The 19,283-nt window shown below is 48.2% G+C and overlaps 1 long non-coding RNA gene across 2 annotated transcripts in view; it reads left to right on the top strand.

The window, feature by feature from the left end:
• The first annotated feature begins 823 nt into the window (after positions 1-823).
• LOC123823029 overlaps positions 824-19,283 on the top strand; it is a 33,861-nt gene continuing 15,401 nt past the window's right edge. Inside the window, exons 1-3 of one of the 2 annotated variants that reach the window (XR_006786465.1) lie at positions 824-970; positions 3,860-3,959; positions 6,586-6,826. This is a non-coding gene — a long non-coding RNA (uncharacterized LOC123823029). Of the gene's footprint in view, positions 971-3,859; positions 3,960-4,624; positions 4,782-6,585; positions 6,827-19,283 lie in introns of those variants that run through there. The other variant, XR_006786466.1, reaches the window with a different exon arrangement.

Genomic DNA, 19,283 nt, shown 5'->3' with positions numbered 1-19,283 from the left:
GTTTTTGAGATTTTATTTATTGATTTTTAGAGAGAGGGAAAGGGAGGGAGAGAGAGGGAGGGAAACAGTGATGTGACAGAGAAACATCAATTGGTCATCTCTCATTTGCACTGAACCCACAACCCAGGCATGTGCCCTGACTGGGAATCCAACCCGTGACACTTTGTAATGGGGTGCAGAGTGAGGGTCTCCTGAAAATAGGAGAGAACCCCCACAAACCTTGATTGGGGAAAGGGGGAGGTGGATGATATGGCGGTCAACATACTCTGCATAACTATGGCAGGTTAATGGCTGTGCATTTCTTGAAGGAAGAGTCTGCCACCCAGGGCGAAAGGTGTGTGTGAGTCTGAGAACATTCAGGGACTCCGGACACAGCCAGGGGAGCTTATACAGCGCCTGCAAGAGGCAGGGGGCAGATGCCCACCCCAACAGTTGCTGGGAACTCTTGCCCTGACTAAAGATGGCAGCCCAAAGAAAGTAAAAGATACAGAGGAACTGGTAAAAACGGCACATCATACGAGAGGCTGGCTGTGAGGTCACAGAGGAAGCTCCCGGGCAAGCATTAAACGAGGATGGGCTGAAAGACGTAGAAACCACTCGGTCTGAAAGGGTGTACACAGGAATTGGCTACGATGCCTGGTGTGCAAGGGTGAAGCCAGGCAGTTTGGAGTAAGAGCACAACAGGAGGTCTGGGGTAAGAAGGAGAAGACCGTGGCGGAGCTGATGGAGTGGTGTGGGGACCTGCCTGACCAAGCATGGATTCGTGGGCGGGGTTTGGCACTGAACTGTGACTGGGAATGCTGAGAATGCAGACTTCTCCTCCGAAAGACCTCCAGAGAAGCCACACTCTTGGGGTGTGTGCCTCCCTGGACTCCACCGTGACCCAGTGTAACACGGCACGTGACTTCCTGGACTGCTACACGGAGGCGAGGACAGCGCACCCCAGGTCCTGGAGGAGAGCGCTGCTGCGGTGAGGGGATGGCGACTCTGGAACCCACAAGTGCACATGCCAGAGAGGGTGGAGATCTGTTTACCTGACTGGCTTAAGACCAGATGAGGATATGGGGAACTTCTGGTCATGGTTTTGGCTCATGGCCTTTTGGGGAGTAAGGGAAGTGCTGGGTCTCATGAGAGAACAGAGTTTGCAGCAGGAGTGCTCCCAGCATCCCCCACTCCCTCACCCCTCCAGAGGCTGGGATTCTGTTAATAAAAACCTGTTTCCTTCAGCACTAATTGTTCGGCCATGTGTCAAGCCAGCACGTGGGCAAGCCCCAGTTCGCTTGGTAATACTTATGCTTTGCAAGCCTACACCCAACTCACCGAACTGTGCAGGTTAGGGCTGCTCTCATGTCCCCCTCTTTTAAAAATAATTTTTTAAAAAGACTATATTTATTTATTTTTAGAGAGGAGAAGAGAGGGAGAAAAAGAGGGAGAGAAACATCAGTGTGTAGTTGCCTCTCGCACACCCCTAACTGGGGACCTGGCCTGCAACCCAGGCCTGTGCCCTGCCTGGGAATCAAACCAGTGACCCTTTGGTTTTCAGGCTGGTGCTCAATCCACTGAGCCACACCAGCCAGGGTTGATCCCATCTTACAGATGAGGAATGTGAGACACAGGAAGGTGATGTCCGCTGACAAATGGTGGAGGTGGGATTCACAACCTCGCAGCCCAGCCTAAAGATCTGACCAGGGGTCTGCGGGTGTCAGTGCCATTTAACTTTGGCTGCAGCGCCAACCACAACCCCCAGTAGCACACATTCAGCTGGGGAGTCTGTGGGCGGGCAGTTTGGGTCGTTGGTTTAGGCGGGGCTTGCCTGGGTGGCTCTCCAGGGCTCAGCTGTGCTTGCTCAGATGCCTGGGGTCAGCTGTCACCTGGGAGAGCTGGGATATTTGGTTTGGCTCCAGGTGTCTGTCACCGTCTGGGAGGCTAGCCCCGGCTTGTTCCCACGCACGTGCAGAGGCACAGGTGGAAGTGTACCAGGCCTCTTGGTGGAGACCTAGGCTTGACACTGGCAGCCTGTCACTTCAACGTCCCTCTGTTGGTGAAAGCAGGTCGCACAGCCAAGTGGGTGTCACCCGCCTACAAAATTACACGGTGAAGAACGTGGACACAGGGAGGGTGAAGAATGGTGGCCAACCCTGCAACACCACCATAGCGCCCACCCACTCCATGTTCTGGGGCTCTGCTCCCGGGCCACAGAGGTTGGAGGTCATCTGGGGGAGGCCCCCAGGGTGCTCCTGGTGGGGTTGCTTTGAAGGGAACTCTCAGGCTCAGCGAAGGGAGCAGAGCAGGAGAGGGTGGCACAGTGGAGAAGGTATTGCATCTGCATTTCTCACTTGGGTGTGGTCATCTGCAAGAAGCTGCAGGAAGCTTTGGCAGCACTCGTGCCTGCTGGCTGACGGGGGGATGCCCTGACACTGATTGTAGATACTGTACTACTTGTTTGAGGGTTTTTAATCTGCGTAGATTAATTGAACTCTAGCTATCTACGTATCTGTCTGTTACACCTCCGTCTATGTCTTTCTTAATTTTTGCCTTTAGCTCCATGAAACATTGGTTCACACATAAAAGTGTGGATGAGGGTTTCATGCCACCCAAGACCTTTTTGAGTTCATTTCAAAACCTTTTCTCACAGCTCTTTTAGAAGCTTCAGGCCTCACACACCTGCCTTCCATCCTGGTCCCATTCAGAAGCCACGTAGTTATCACAGCATCTCTGGGAAGCCAGGACAATGCTCACTGCTCTATAAGTGAAGGGACGTTACTGGTTTGCACAAGCCAGTTCCCCAGGACTTGGCTGCTTGTAAAAGTGATCGGACCCAGGTGATTCTAGAGCTTCGCTGGTGAAGTCAGGCAGGCTGGGCTGTGTTGAGACAGCTGTCCTGGCCAGGGCCTGAGGCGGGACGGGCACACCCCCATCTCTCCAGCCCCGCAGATGCAGGAGGGAGGCTGTCATTCTCAGGGCAGCTAGAGGTGGGTGTGGTCTTTCCTGGTTCCGGGAGCAGCCTCCCTGTCCTCTGGCTCACAGGTTTTGAGAGGTTGTTGTCTGTAAGAGCAGTGATGCCTTCATAGCTACCCTGCAATCCCAGACCCTGTCTTCCATGTTCGGAAGGGTTGTTGGCCCTCGTGGCGCACTTGGAGGGTTAATTTCCCTGTGTTTTACCAGTCGGACCTCAGCTTTTCTGGTCCTTGGCCCCCGAGCACTGGGAGACAGCAGTGTGTCCCCGACACACTCAGAGATATTGTTCTCAGGCCCAGAACCAAGAACCCGGATCCAGTGTTGGGCGTTTACAATATCAAAGTTACTCCTGGCCCCCCCCATGCCCACCACTGTGTCCCTAACAACTTCCCCAGCACTGACCACAGACCAGTGTGGACGAGAAAGGGGCCACACACTAAGCCTGACAGCCCTGGGGGGCCTGCCTGGTGGGTGGGGCTTACCACACAGGAGAGTCTGACATGGAAACTTTCTAACTAAAAGCAGGTCATGGTGGGTAGTCATGTCCTAGGCCAGTGTGGTATTTTTTCCCTAACAAAAGTCAATCTTCGCCTTACTTGGGCCCCTGCTGCCATTTGGCATCTAAAATAACATACCTGGTAACACACCCTGGGACTAGCAAAGATTTCCTTGTCTCAGAGCACAGCCAGGGAACCAGCGCAGAGACCACCGATCCCCTCGTTGTTGTTACCGCGTTAACTGTTAACTGTGCACTGCCCTGTCCCTGCTCATGCGAAAGAAGTATGTGTCTGTGTTTCACTGTTTGTCCAAACTCAGAGGTTTCCTCACTTCGCCTTCTCCTGCCCCCCTCATCCATCACCGATGGATTTCCTGTAACCCATGCCTATCTTCCCCTTTGCAGGTTTAAACCTGTGGAGAATTTTTGAGTTCATTTGAGCCAAACCGGTGACAATCGAAAGGAAGCAAAATCTCAACAGATTGAGAAAATGCTCCAGAAAATGGTAGGTTTGCATTTTATTTCATACATTATAATCAAAAGAGGAGGCCTAAGGGGGTTACATGAAACCCACTGGTGATAGATTAGGGAGGCGGGAGAAAGCACAGTGGGAGGGCGGGGTGGGGAGGGAAACCTTTGGGACTGGATATAAAGTAAGTTGATAGACACATGCCTCTGTCACATAGGTAGCTACAGAATAGCTAACAGTCAACAATCAACATGACACAGTAACAACGAGGGGGTTTATGATCTTGCTTTGGTGGTGGCTGTGTTTTGAGGGGCCTGGAGGAAGAAAATTACTTTGTTATTACAAAGGCATGTTCATCAGGCACGTTTATCTTAGATGCGAACAGACTGGCTCAGCTGAGGTGAAAACTGACCTCTGACAGGGAAAAATGCTGCTCTAGGGCATGACTACCCGCCATGAACTGCTTTGAACAAAACAGTTTTAATTTTAGACCATCCTAAGTGGCTACTCTTGGCCTCTGAGTGTGTAGAGCTGCTGCACAGGCCTCCCTCGAGCTTGTCGGGTTTGGTGTGTGATCATTTTTGTCCAGCTTGAAGCTGGCAAGGATATTATCAGCTCCACGCCCTGGCAGCGTTGGCCTGTGCCCTCCCACCTCCTGGGAGGCTGCCTGCATGTGGACGTGGCCCAAGGTTTAGACAGAGCATTGAGGCCACCGGCCTCTGGCAGCTTGGGTCCTGAGGGTCCCACGTCTCCCAGCTGCAAGGGGGGCAAGCTTGCTGCTCCCACCCCTGGCTTTCCACATTTCCCATCCTCATAGCTGGGCCAGACTGCTGGGGTTCAAATCCTCATTCTGCACTGGTAAGCATGTTTTAGCATTGTATTTAGACTTTTTGTGCCTTAGTTTCCCCATCTGTAGAATGGGGATAATAAAAGCACTGATGTCACAGTGTTGTGAGGGTGAGGTGCATGGGTACTTATAAAGGGCTGTGGCCCTGCTGTGCTGTGAACACTCCGTAAACACTATCTATCAATAATGTGATTATTGACAAGGGGTCACGCTCTTCTAGGGAGATTGATACCCACTCCTCCCCACTGTGAGTTCTGAGAAGGGGAAGGGTTCAGGGCCCGAGGCGGCTGTGTGTGAGGTGTAGTTGTTTATCCATTCTGCTGTTGACAGGCATTTGGACGGCTTCCAGTTCCTGGCCACCACAGAGTGCTGCTGGGAACATTCTTGCAGAGGTCCTGGGGTGGACATACCTTGCATTTCCGTTGAGCATGCAGGCAGCTCTGGAATGCAGGGTCTCCGGCAGGCCCGTGTTCAGCTAAATACTGACGGTTTCCCAAAGTGGTTGTATATACTTACTGAATTTTGAACCAGGAGATGGTATTTACTATGTGCTTCCCAGTTGGGGTGCATGCCCGGGTTGTGGGCCTGATCCCTGGTTGGGGCATGTGTGAGAGGCAACCGAGATGTTTCTCTCCCTCTCTTTCTCCCTCCCTTCCCCTCTCTCTAAAATAAATAAATAAATTAATAAATAAACAAAATCTTAAAAAAAATAAAGCGAGTTAAGATAAGAAACTACAAGTGCCATGAAGTGGCCCAGACATGGCCTGAAGTTGAGAGTGTTAGTTTCCAATTGCTGCTGTAACAAATTGCCACAAACATAGTGGTCAAAGCAACATAGTTTTCCTATCTTACAGTTCTGGAGGTCAGAATTGAAATAGGTCTCACAGGGCTCACATCAAAGGCTGTGTACCTTGTAGAGGCTCCAGGGGAGAACTGCTCCTGGCCTTTCCCAGCTTCCCTAAGCTGCCTGCATTCCTTGGCTCCTGGCCACCTCGCTCTGACCTGCTCCACGTCACACCTTCTCTCTGGTCCTCCTGCCTTCCTCTTGTAAGGACCCAGGTGACTACGTTGGACCTTTCCTGCTAACCCAGGGTAGTCTCTTGGTCTCATTATCCTCAACTTAATCACACCTTCGAGGTCCCTTTGCCATGCAAGGTAACCTAATCACAGGGTCTGGGCATTAGGATATGAAAATCTTTGGTGGGTGGGGGGCATTATTCTATCTTCCACGTCGAGGGACACAGCTGTGGTACCCACAGAAAGACCCGTGAAACTCTAGGCCACAGACCTGGGCCAGCAGGGGCCGTGGTGGCTGTGTGTCAGCTGTCACATCCTGGAAAAGAACAAGAGCCAGACTGGGTCTGAGCTCTCTTCTGGGCCAGGTGACGTCCTAAGCCTCTGAGGATCAACTCACCACTAACAACAACAGCACCACCAGCAGCAACCACACCATGAGGTGGGCACCACTGTTATTTCCACTGTGCGAATAAGGATGCTGAGGCACAGACAGTTAAGGAGCACTCCCAACGCCACACAGCTAGGAAATGACAGCTGGGGTCCAGTGTTCAAGCTTACACTGTTTTGTTTTGTTTTGTTTTGTTTTATCCTCATCTCTTCATTGCTTTTAGAGAGAGGAAGAAGGAGAGAGAAGAGAGGGTGAGGGAAACGTTGATTGGCTGCCTCCCATACGCATGGGGGCCAGAGATTGTAATTGGCTGGACGGGCCAGAGATTGTAATTGGCTGGACGGGAAATCAAACCCGCAACCCAGGTCTGTGCCCTGACCAGAATCAAACCCAAAACCCTTCTGTTACAGGACGGCGCTCCACCACTGAGGTGGACGAAAGGGCTACACTCTCCCGAGGCCAGCGTCGTTACCCAGCGTTCTTATGCTACGCCCACCTCTCGGTTCCGGAGCGCGCAATCTTCTTTCTCCAGCGACATTTCCGAGTGGGCAGTGGCGACTCCGGCTGGTTTTCCCAGAGGACCTGGTCGGACTGGAGGGAGGGGACAGAGCCACCTTGTGGCGAGAGAGGGAACCTGCAACATGGATGCCGGTGAGCCTCTTTTTCGGGTGTGCACACAGATGTGGGATTGGGAGGCCATCCCGCACACTTAGTTTAGTCTTCGTGGGTCCTACCGAACATTGTTTTCAAACTGCATACTGGTATTTTTGATTCCATGGCATAATTATTTTGCTGTTTTTAAAGAAATCAGAAATCTGAGTCATCGATCTTGAGACACACCCAGAAAATCAAACGCTGTGTTGAAAGTGTGTCTTGAACAAAGTTTGCTTATTGCTGGCTATGTCTTTCCTTTGTTTGTAAAGCTGCCCAGGTAACTTGCTGTTTTACTTTGTGTTTCCTGGGTTCCTAGGAAACTGAACATCTTTTCCAGCCTCGGAGCACGCTGGATCGTGTATGGGCAAGGTCACTGTCTGAAGGACAGGTCCCACCCCAGAGGCATCCTTCACAGAGCCCTGCCCCACCACCATCATTTCAGGGACCACTGGGGGCTGCTGGGCGGGGCCCTGCCTCTCTCTTCCCTTAAGGTAGTAATAGTTTAAACATCCAAGGTCTTCCTTCCTCGTGATGCTGTCTGGACCTAACACCCGAATGTGAAGCCTGGACAAGTAAATAGTTTCATGGCCGCAGAGGCTGCATGGAAGACAATGGTGACAAAGTCATTGGACAACTGTTCACTGAGCTCCTGTTCTGTTCCAGGCACTGTTCTCGTCACTGGGGCTGTAGCAGGGCACGGGACAGACAGCTTGTTTATCCTAAAGAGTGAGACAAGGAATGTTAGAAACAGGATGGTGATAGTACAAAGGAGGGAAAACGGCGGGGAAGAGGGTGTGCCTGGGTAGGGGAGGATGGTTGCACGTTTGTTCCACTTATTTATGCATTCATGGTGATTCTTTTAAAGTTAAATGTATTGGTGAGCTTTGGTTAATAAAATTATGGAGGTTTCAAGTAGATACTTCTACATCACCTGTATATGCTGTTCACCGCCTCAAGTCAAGTCTCCTTCCATCACCGTTTATCCCCCCTTTGCCCTCTTCTTCACCCCCCATCCCTTTCTCCCCTTTCCCTCTGGTCATCAACTGTTGTCTGTGTCCAGGAGTCTTTCTTAATTTTTTATTTGCTTAATCTCTTCAACCTTCTCACCCAGCCCCCAGCCCCTTGCCCTCTGTCCGCTCTCCGTTTATCTCTGTATCCATGAGTCTGTCTGGTTGATTCTTCTAAGTGCCCTGACTGGAGATCGAACCCACAACCTTGGTGTATCAGAATGATACTCTTATACACTGAGCTACCTGGCCAGGGCCCGAGGTTGCACTTTTAAAGAGGGTGTTGAGAGAAGGCCTCATTGAGAAGGGAACATTTGGGTAAAAACCTGCAGGAGGTGGCACCACAAACAGAGGTGCCAGCAAATGCAAAGGTCCTCCGGTGAGAGCGTGCAGGTGAGTTGGTGGAACCGGAGGGGCTGTGTGTCTGGAGCAGAAGGGACCCGGGGATGTGCATTAGGAGAGGAATTCCGGGAAAGGTCCCGGTGGCATAGAGAGCGTAGGACCTTGCAGGCCTCTGAGAGAACTTTGATTCTGAGTGAGGGGAGAGCCATGGCCAGGTTCCGAGAAGAGGGTTTAGGCTCATTTTAAAAAAGGGTCATCTTAGCTGTTGTGTTGGAAAGAGAACAGCAAAGTTCGAAGCACAGAGAGAATTGGATTGTTCAGTAATCGAGGCGGGAAGCAGTGGAGCTGGACCAGGGAGGCCGCAGTGGGGGTAGTGGGCAACGGTCGGATTCTGGGGGACGTCCGAAAGGAGGATCTGCTAACGGATTGCATGTAGCCTGGCAGAGGAAGGGAGGAAGACCAAGTAGGGCTCCAAGAATGCGGTCTGAGTGGTCTACCGAGAAAGCCCCTCTTATTGTGCACAACGGAAACGTGCATGAGGAGACGAGAGCAGTGCAGGAAGCCCCAGGTGCTACCCGTGAGCTTCGACACCTGTCACTGTAAGTCAGTTTCATTTCTTCTGTGCCCCCACCTACCCTCCATCTCATGTCCCATTGAAGCACATCGCAGAATTTATTTCCTTTAATTTGTACATATTTTTCAAAAAGATAAGCTTCACTTAAAAAAAAAAAACATGTCACAAAGCTATTCTATACCTGGTAACAGTTGACTCACAAAGACCTGCAGAGTCTCCCCAGGGCCACCAAGGGGAAAATTAAATTGGACAATTTGAGGTGGGTTTTTCTTTTTTAAGATTTTATTTAATTATTTTTAGAGGAGAAGGGAGGGAGGAAGACAGGGAGGGTAACACCAGTGTGCGAGTGCCTCTCGAGCGCTCCCTACTGGGGACCTGGCCTGCAACCCAGGCACGTGCCCTGACTGGGAATTGAATCAGTGACCCTTTGGTTTGCAGGCCTGCCCTCAGTCCACTGAACAACACCAGCCAGGGCTGAGGTGAGATTTTCAAAGCAACAAATTGGCTAGGACTGGGCAAGGATTATGACACAATAATTTAGGATTGGTGAACACGAGGAAATGCGGGCGTTGAAACTAGTCTTGATGTACAAACTGTTGTCTGATGAGTGAACTTTTTGCCCAGGTGAGCCATCCATTATCCTGAGAGAAGAGCTGTTTGCCCAGGTAAACAAACTGCTTGCCCAGATTAACTGGTTTGCAGGAATTTCCTTGACCAAATAATGAATTCTTCATTGTTTTATGGATGTACTCTTCTAGGCAAGACTTTCTTGGGACAAACCCTTAAGTCATGTTGAAATACATGGTCTCAGTTCTTATATCTAGTCGAATTAAAAATACTTAATATGGTTAAATAGTCAGTCAATGAATAGATTTTCTTACCTGCCTCATACAATTATTTTCCTGGTTTTTATTTTAAAATATTTTACTTATTTACTTTTAGAGAGGGGAAGGGAGGAAGAGAGGGAAAGAAACATCAGTGTGTGCTTGCCTCTTACACACCCCCTACTGGGAACCTGGTCTGCAACCCAGGTATGTGCCCTGACTGGGAATTGAACCAGTGACCCTTTAGTTTGCAGGCTGGTGTTCAATCCACTGAGCCACACCAGCCAGGGTTAGTTTTTAAAATTAGGATCCAAGTGAGATCTATACATTACACTTGGTTTTGTGGTTAAGTCTTTAAAACTATAGCTTCCTCTCTTTTTTTTTTCTTCTAAAAATAATTTTGGACAAAGCCACAGTCTGGATTTTGCTCCCTGTGTCCCTGTGGTACCATTTAACACGACCCTTTACCCCATGAGTTCCCTTTAACGTGGTAGTTGGAACTATTGATCTAAGCTACTCAGTTAAAGAAATACGGCAGATGGGGGTGGTGGCAGAACAGGAAGCACAGGAATCCATCTCCCCACCTAGTGGGCCATTGCACTGGCAGAATCTGTCTGACTATAACGAACTCTGGAGTCTGTCGAAGGTTGCAACTTCCAGGGAAAGACCTGGACCTGAAGTGTAGTTAGTTTAGGTCAGTTTTGGCTCTCAGCACAGCAGACACACAGTTACTCATCCTTCAACCCCGGCCCCCTGGCAGGTGGCTCTGCGTGCTCTGGATCAGCTTGCAGGAGCCACAGTGGGCAGTGGGCACTCTGTGCCCCAATGTCAGGGATCTGGGCTCTGGTTGCTGCTTCGGATCAGAGGTGCAGACAAGAAAGTGGGCAGCCACGGCTGGTGTCTCTCCCTCGTTGTTGCCAGCCCGTCTTCCTCCAGCTGATAACGAAGAGCTGATGCCTTTTCTCCCCCACTCACTTTTGCTTCTTCCCTTTGGGGAGCCAGACACGAGAGACTAGAACACTGGAAGACTGTCACATATATGGGGGAAATTAGAAAGTGATTGGCATGACCAGGGACAGGCTCAGAGTAAACCTGAGAAGACTTTAAGGTTGGTCCTTGGCACAGAGACGGCCTATGACGATCAAACCATCAAAAACGGTGAACAGTAACAACAAAGCAGCAAACCCTGGGGAAGGTGAGAAGGTGACACAGAAAACCCTTAAGGTTCCACCAACCCCCCTCCATCCCCCCAAAACCCAAAAGCCCAAGTGTTGGGTCTTGGCCAGCGTGGCTCAGTTGGGAGGAGCGTCATCCCATAAACTGAAAGGTTGTGGGTTTGATTCCCGGTCAGGGCACACGCCTGGGATGCGGGTTCAGTTCCCAGTTGGGGTGTGTACGAGAGGTAACCTATCGAGGTTTCTCTCTCACATCCATGTTTTTCTCCCTCTCCTTATCCCTCCCTTCCCTTCTCTCTAGAATTAATGGGCATATCCTTGGGCGAGAATAAGAAAAAAAATGGAAAGATGCTTTTCATTGCGGAAACAAGATTTCATTATGTAATAACCTTTGACATTATTTTGTCTGAGAGAAAAATGTCCGTTTTGCTTCTACCACTCACGTCCTTCCCATCCTCCAACGCTTGACAGAGTGTTCACCCCTGACTTTGACAATGGTCCCGCTCACAAGGCTTTGCAGTGTTTGTTTCAAGGACAGAGGGCAAGGCGGGTGGAGAAGCACCTCTCTGAGGCCTGACTGTGGTTAGACACAAGAGTGGATGCCTCGGGTTCTGGATTATACTTGTTAACCGAAAAATAAAAGGCCATGGGGAGAGGCAACAAGCGTTTATTTGCGATCCAAAAGAACAGCTCTCTGGGAAGCACTGATTCAGGCAGAAACCCAAATAGCAAAGAAAGGCAGGGTTTGTAAAGGTCCAGGCTGTGCGTGCTGCCTCAGTTCAATCCTGCTTGTGTAAGTGAAGGATTCTGGCTGAGTTAGTAAGGATCGGTTGAGTTCAACAGGCACTCGAAGGATGCTGGGTGGCGAAATGGGTTGGGTTTCAAAGTGAGGAAGGTAGAGGGTCTGGTTGCCTTAATGGGGAAGAAATTAGTTCAGGCATGGCTGACAAATTCAAAAGAGGCCCTGGCCAGATAGCTCAGTTGGTAGAGTGTCATCCTGCTACCCCAAGGTTGTCAGTTCAATCCCTGGTCAGGGCACATACAAGAATCAACCAACGAATGTGTAAATAAATGGAACAACCAATTGCTTTCTCTCTTTGTCTCTCTCCTTCCCCTCTCTCTACAATCAGCAATAAAAAAAAGTTCATGCAGAAATGTGTTTAGTGGAACATGTGGGAGACAGACTTCTCCATGACCTCCCGGCTTCGTGTGACATAAATGAGTCCACCATGGCCCTCTCTGCTCACATACTGTACCACTGTTGAGTGCCAGGTCATGAGTGACAGATACTCCCAGGTGATTTTAATTGTGTGTGTGTGTATGTGCATGTGTGATGTTTGGGACATGCTAAAATGTGCCCTTTTGCCCAAGCCTTGCCCAGGAAAATGATAAGCTATAAATTAAACTAAGTAGACATAACCAAATATGGGGCATGGAACCATTGCGGAGGGGAGAGAGAACCGAGTCAGGAGGCCCCCCTTCTCCTCCTCGTTCCTTGTCTTGCTCACAAGACACAAATGCAAGCGAGAGACAAACGTGTAGTGGAAATGAGACAGCAAGTTTATTTACGAATCACATGGTACGAAGCTGCAAGCAGGCACCCACCAGTCTAAGTATAGAGGAAAGAAAGTTGTTAGCAGGCTTGTTCTATACACTTGCACCGAGGCTACAAGTGGGCACTCAGCTGATCTAAGAATGCCAGCTATTGGGGTTCGGGATTATATACCTCGGCTGGCTTCCAGAGGTTCCCCTCCTTCTCCCCCTTCTAAATCTTGGGAATAGTGTACAGCTACCAAGGCTTTCTTTCTAAATTAGTAAAGGCTCTTTGTCTTAGTGAAATTGTTATAGAGGGTCCCTTTCCCAGCATTGAATCTCAAGAACCCCCACTCTCTTCCTGTTCTATTCCTGCTTGTCATGTTCAGGACACCCCACAGTCTTAGTGAGATTGTTAGAGAAGCCCCACTTCCCTCTGCACAGTCTCAAGGACCCCTCCCCTCCTGCACTATTTTGCTTGTGATGCTCAGGACTCCCCGGCAATCTTGTCAAACTGAGCTCAGGACTGCTGAGCGAATTGGTGAGACATGTCTTTCCTTGCTTCTAGTCTCCTGTGTGAAGTTCTGTGTTAGATCGTAATGGCTGGGGCCCTGCCTTCATATCCCCTTGGGCCGCTCATTCCTAGCTGTTACCTAACAGAATTAGCTGCCTTTGAAAAAAGACATAAGCTTCAGCACCAGCCAGTTTGCTCAGTTGGTTGGAGCGTTGTCCCATGCACTGAAGGGTTGTGGGTTCGATCCCTGGTCAGAATGTACAGCTAGGTGGCAGGTTTGATCTCCACCTGGGGTAGGTATGGGAGGCAACCAATAGCTGTTTCTCTCTTTGTCTAAAATTAATAAATATGTCCTCAGGTGAGGATTAGCATAAAAGCTTCAAAAGACATTTGTGGGACAATTGGGGATGTTTGAATTAGAACACACGTGATATTATGGAACCGTTATTAACTTTTTGTTATTTTAATTTGATGATTATGATATTTTTGCCTTCTCCATTTTATTTTTTGCAATGCTAATGAAAGTGGCTTGTTATCAAGGATAGCACACTAATTGCCAAGTGTCCACTTTAAGAAATGGGTTTGTTTGGGAATAGCAGAGAAATTGCAATTGGGGACAAGCAAACTACAGCAAAACCAGGGGTAAGTCCAGCAAGCAAAAGAGAGGATCCTTACTCTACAGAGAAAAAGGAGGACGTGGGAAGAGGTTGTTTTGAAAGAAAGTCCGGTGGAGGAAAGGGAGAGTTCAGGGTGGTGATGGTTTCTCATTGGCTGAGTGGCGGGCAAAGAAGGAAATCTTCCCTCCTCTTGCTGGAGCAGTCTATAGTATCCACCTGTTTCTCCCTGTTCTGGCTGGTAATTGACACTACTTCCTCTGGGGTCTGTAATTGGACTGCGGTGGTGAGAGCTCCCCCTGCTGGCCTCCTGACCTCATTGTAAATGAGGTTTATTGATTTTCACACAAGTACCAACCGTATTGTTGTTAAACTAGTGAAAGTGAGACTCTCACTTTAGTGAAGAATGTATACCGATTTGGATTTCTAGAGACCTAAGTTTCTTATGTATGGTAATGGTATTGTGGCTGCAGAGAAGATTGTCCTTATTCTTGGAGGATGCATGTCGAAATGTTCAGGGGTGAAAGGTCATGATGTCTGAAACTTCTTTTAAAAGGTTTGTCAGTAGCGCAAGTGGGGGGAGGGGGAGAGAGAGGAAGCCAATGTGGCAAAAAGTTAACAATTGTTGAATCTGGGTGGAGAGGATGTGGGTTTGCGTTGTTCTGTTCATTAAACTTTCCTGTGTGTTTAAAAAAAATTTAAATCAAATTTCGGAAAGAGGGATTATAAGGAGAAAGGCCACTAAGATTTAAGGGGATGAACACATGTCCTTATTCATTTGTCCAAACCCTAGAATGTGCAAGAGTAAGCTCTGGTGCGCACTGTGGACTCTGGGGGGCAGTAATGAGTAAGCGCAGGCTCATCGTTTGTTAACTCATGGTCGCTCCAGTGCAGGACGCTATTGATGGGGGGGTGGGGGGGGGGTTGCTACGCGTGTGTGGGGGCAGGGAGCACATGGGAAATCTCTGTCCCTTTCCCTCGATTTTGCTGTGACCTTAAAACTTCTCTGAAAAGTAAAGTCTATTTTAAAAAACTAGGGGGGAAACAGTAGATGGCTTAGAATCCTTGAGAGTCACAGATCCTGTGAGAGGGAGCAGAGTTTGCTTGGAGTGACGGATCACCCCGTCTCAGATGAGCACGTGTCAAAACCACACCCCGACTAGATGTAATGCTGACTGATGCCCCCTGGGCCTCAGCATGGGGGTTGGGATGAGACCTGTCCCTTGCACACTGTTTAGTAATAGAAAAAGAAAAACCTGGAGAATTTAATTGTTTGTGCTCTTAGAATTTGTCAAAATGTCTAGTACCTACAAGAATAGTGTTTATTGGCCCTGGCTGGCTAGCTCAGTGGATTGAGCGTGGGCTGCGGACCAAAGTGTGGCAGGTTTGATTCCCAGTCAGGGCACATGCCTGGGTTGCAGGCCACGGGCCCCAGCAACCGCACATTGATGTTTAAAAAGAAAAAAAAAAGAATAGTGTTTATTGCCTCCTCTGCACTCCAGAATATAGCACTCGTCCATTTCCTTATTAGGCTTGTCAACCAAAGCTTGTTGCTGCCAATTTAACTCCAAAGGGAGTCCCCAGTTGGGGTGCAGTGGGGAGGAAGGAGACTTGATTCAGTGGAAACAGCTCAATATGATACAGCTCAATTGTGGGACAGCTCAGCGGAAGTGGCCCAGGAGAGGCTGGTGAGGTGGCTCTAGTGTCACAGCTGCAGCTGGGGAACCACAGCCTTTGATGGAAACTCAAAGTGCACTCTGTTGAGGTCAAGTTGAAGTACAAAGAAGAGTGCCTGCCTCTGGCCCCTAATTGGTTCATTTCTATGCAAATGAGAACTCCAAATCCTCAGTGTGATTGGCCTAAAAGAACTATCGCAGTTGGTCATAATGGAGCTGCTCTGATTGGTCAGTGGAGATGAAAATGAGGATATGCCTGTGCAGCCCCAATTGGCTTTGGCAGGTCTTTAGCCCATTGATGGATTTAGGATCCCAGGAGCTCTTTTATAAGGGTCAGTTCAGCTGGCAGACACAGTGCAGGAGGCAGGCAGCTCAGGGCTGCTTTACCCTGAAGCACAGAGGGAATTAGAGGCCCCTGTTTCCAATGCCTATTAGACTCTGTAAATTTGAGCCCCATTAGCCACCAGGAGTCCTTCTTAGCAGGTTTTTTTCTTTCTCGGGGTCGACAGGTGTAAACTTCCCTACTACTCAGCCCCAAATACCCACACAGCAATCCGGCATTCTTTGCTCTCCGGGAGCTTTAAGCCAGCTAGCCAAAACTGGACAGGTAAGTATATAAAAAATATAGTTAAGGTAAATTAAAAATAGAAGTTAGAGGGAAAAAGAGATATGGTGATGATGAGATCACGCCTCTCTGAAAAGAACATTGTGCTAAAGTTAACATGATGTTGACATAATATTAAATGTTAAAAACTAACCAAACACATCCCTAATATTTTATCTTCCCTTTGAACGTTTATGCATTTGCTCCTGTATTCTGTCCCAGTGAATCACGCCAAATTTCCTAAAGGTGGTACCTCTGCTTTAGGAGCTTGATCATTCATTGATTTTGCTTTAATACTACCATGTGTTAGTGGTAGTATTAATTATGACATTGGCTGTTGATTTGGAAAATATATTTCCAAACAAGTTAAAGAAGTATTTTGTTTCTGTTTTGAGGATCTTTATTGGTAAAGAGGAGTTACTTAACATGTACCAGTATAGTATTTTAATAACCCTTGAGATGATGCGTACATTTTTTCAATCAGCAATATTTATTGTCGGCTACGTGCCAGGTGCTGCCACTCCCACGTCTGATTCTCATCCCTCCCTTTTAGCAGCTGTCACATCCTGGGCAATATGCTTAACTTTGTCTGAGCTTTTTCTGTCTTCTGTGGGAAGTGGTGACTTGTTTGTCCTTCCACCAGGACTGCGGTGAGACTCTCCGAGGTCAAGTTCTTACCACAGTGTTGGGTGCCACATTAACACTGCTGCTCGTTCTCCCTGTTCCCTTCCTGTTTCCCTCCCTCCCTCTCCTCTTTCTGCTTCCCTCCCTCTCCCCATCTCCCTTGCTCTCTCCATCCTCCTACCCTTCCATCCCCACTCCTTTCTCTCCTTCCTACCACCCTCCCCACCACCTCCTCTTCCTCTCCTGTTCCTCTCCACTAACCCCCTTTTCTCTTTCTTACATTATGAGGCTGCTAGCTCCTTTGAAGAGGAGAAATAACTAGAGGCGCTCCTGGGAGGACTGGTGTGGTTGGTGTGGAGCAGGAAGGAGCAATGCTGGTGCAGTGGAGAGAGAAAATGGAGGCTGAGCCAGATCCCAGCCACTCGAATGTCAGCGATGGAACTGACTCCAGCTCAGGCATGCAACCAAGACATCTCATTTCTTGTGTGAGACAGGTAGCAGTTAACAAACGAACAAGGCTTTCCCTTGAAGACAGGCATGTGTCAGGGGCACATGCATTTGCCAAGGGGAAATGGCAAAAAGGAAGCAAGCTAACAGTATAGGATTAGCTTTCCAGTTTTGCATATTTTATCTTCACTTTCTTCTACAGAGGTAGCTTTTTGCTCCCATAACAACAGTAACTAATGTGGAAAGCCCACCATAAACAGACTTTGATAATTCAGTTTTGAAATTCATGTCAACCCATAATATTTGTATAGCACACTAAAATTTTGTATATTTCCCTCCTAAAATAATCAAATAGAATATTAAGAAACTGCTAGCATTTTTATACCCCCTCCCCAAATCAAGCAGGCAGAAACTCCATTAAGCCAAGATTTCTAATGAATCTTTTCCTAGCACTTTTGAGTACTAAAAATAATCTGGAATCACTGAGAAATTTATGCCAAGTCTGGGAGGCAGAAGTAGACATATAGTCTAGAGATAGAGATGGAGGCAGGGGGTGGAGGGGGAGAAAGAAGGTAGGGGTTTTTTCTTCTTTTTTCAGTGTGGGGTCTGGGAGCAGAAACAGTGAGAGTCATGGCTGATTCCTAACACTTTGAGGAGGGCAGAGGTCTGCAGGTTGCCAAAGAAGTGGACCATCAACCCCACTCTTTCAATAGTCCTGGTAGGATCCTGAAGGAAATAGCCATGTTGCTCTGACCACCACTTGTTCACCCCACTGGTGCTGGAGGGAAAACCCCAATTAAACAGTGTGAGATGACTGAACACACAGCGCCCAGCACTGCACAGCTGAGACTGAGAGCAGTTATCTAACCACATGCATTACCAGCCAGCCACCGGGGGCAGGGAGGACATCGCACCCCACACAGGCCCACTGGGAATAAGCAGGGCGGTGGGAGGCAGGCTTGTAGCCACAAGAAGAGGCGGTGTCCCCTGGCTCTCTTAGAGTGATGGAAAAATCCAGTTGTGAAAATTCATGAGGTTGATGCAAGAAGTAAACACGGGTGTAGATTAACTCCAGGATAGATGTCTAGGGCTTTCTGATTAGTATCAAGAACATGCAATCCTTGGAAGAGAAAAACTCAGTGTGCATCTCTCCTGCTGACTGGGTTGTGGCCCAGATGGTGGGATCCAGTGTTAGCATCTGAGAAACTTCCCTTCACTCTCGTTCATTACGCTTGCTTCATTGAAAGTATAATTTACATACCACAAAATCCACCTGTTTGATGTATACGGAACATTGTAGAAAGAAATTGAAGAAGACCTAAATCAATGAAAGATGTCCTGTGTTTATGGATAAGGAGACTTTTTTTTTAAAGATTTTATTTATTTATTTTTAGAGAGGGGAAGGGAGGGAGAAAGAGAGAGAGAGAAACACCAATGTGTGGTTGCCTCTCACGTGGCTCCCACTGGGGACATGGCCTGCAACCCAGGCATGTGCCCTGACTGGGAATTGAACCTGTGATGCTTTGGTTCACAGCCCGTGCTCAATCCACTGAGCTATGCCAGGCAGGGCAATAAGGAGACTTTTAACATTGTTAAGTGGGCAGCACTCCCCAAATTGATCTTATTTCTGCCCTTTCCTCTTTGCCTTCTAGTGCTCCCATGATGTGTGTGTGTTGCCTTATTTGATGGTGTCTCAAAGGGCTTTGAGGCTCAGTTCATTTTTCTTCATCTTTTTTTTCCCTCAGGTTGGAAATTTTATTCATCTATCATCATGTTTGGTGATATTTTATTTATTTATTTTTAAAGATTTTATTTATTTATTTATTTTTAGAGAGAGGGGAAGGTAGGGAGAAAGAGAGGGAGAGAAACATCAATATGTGGTTGCCTTTCACAAATCCCCTACTGGGGACCTGGCCCACAACCCAGGCATGTGCTCTGACTGGGAATTGAACCGGTGACCCTTTGGTTTGCAGGCCTACACTTAATCCACTGAGCTACACCAGCCAGGGCCTATTTGTACTCCTTAATCCCCTCACCTCTTCACCCATTCTCTCCTCTCCCCTCCCATCTGGCAACCTTCTGGTAACTAACTTCTTTTCTCTTGCTTTCAAGAGTCTCTCTGTCTTTAACCTTTGGCATTTTAACTATGATGTATCTTGGAGTGGGCCTCTGTGCATCCATCATAATTGGGACTCTCTGTGCTTCCTGGACTTGCATGTCCACTTCCTTTACTAAATTAGGGAAGTTTTCTTTCACTATTTTACAGAACCTTTACAGGTTTCCAATTTCTTGCCCTTTCTCTTCTTCTGACACTCCTTGGGCAGAATGTTGGCCCTGTCAGAGTTGTCCCAGAGGCTGTTTATACTATCCTCACTTTTTTAAATTCTTTTTTCTTGTTGTTCTGTGTGGTGTTTTTTGTTTTCTTATGTTCCAAATCATTGGTTTAATTCTTGTCTTCACCAGTTCTACTGTTGTTTACCTGTAAATTGTTCTTTATTTCAATTAGTGTATCCTTTATTT

This window comes from Phyllostomus hastatus, unplaced genomic scaffold (genome assembly GCF_019186645.2).
Source record: "Phyllostomus hastatus isolate PE091 unplaced genomic scaffold, TTU_PhHast_1.1 phas_contig_468, whole genome shotgun sequence".
Taxonomy (NCBI): Eukaryota; Metazoa; Chordata; class Mammalia; order Chiroptera; family Phyllostomidae; genus Phyllostomus; species Phyllostomus hastatus.
This window is presented reverse-complemented; position numbering and strand designations above follow the sequence as displayed.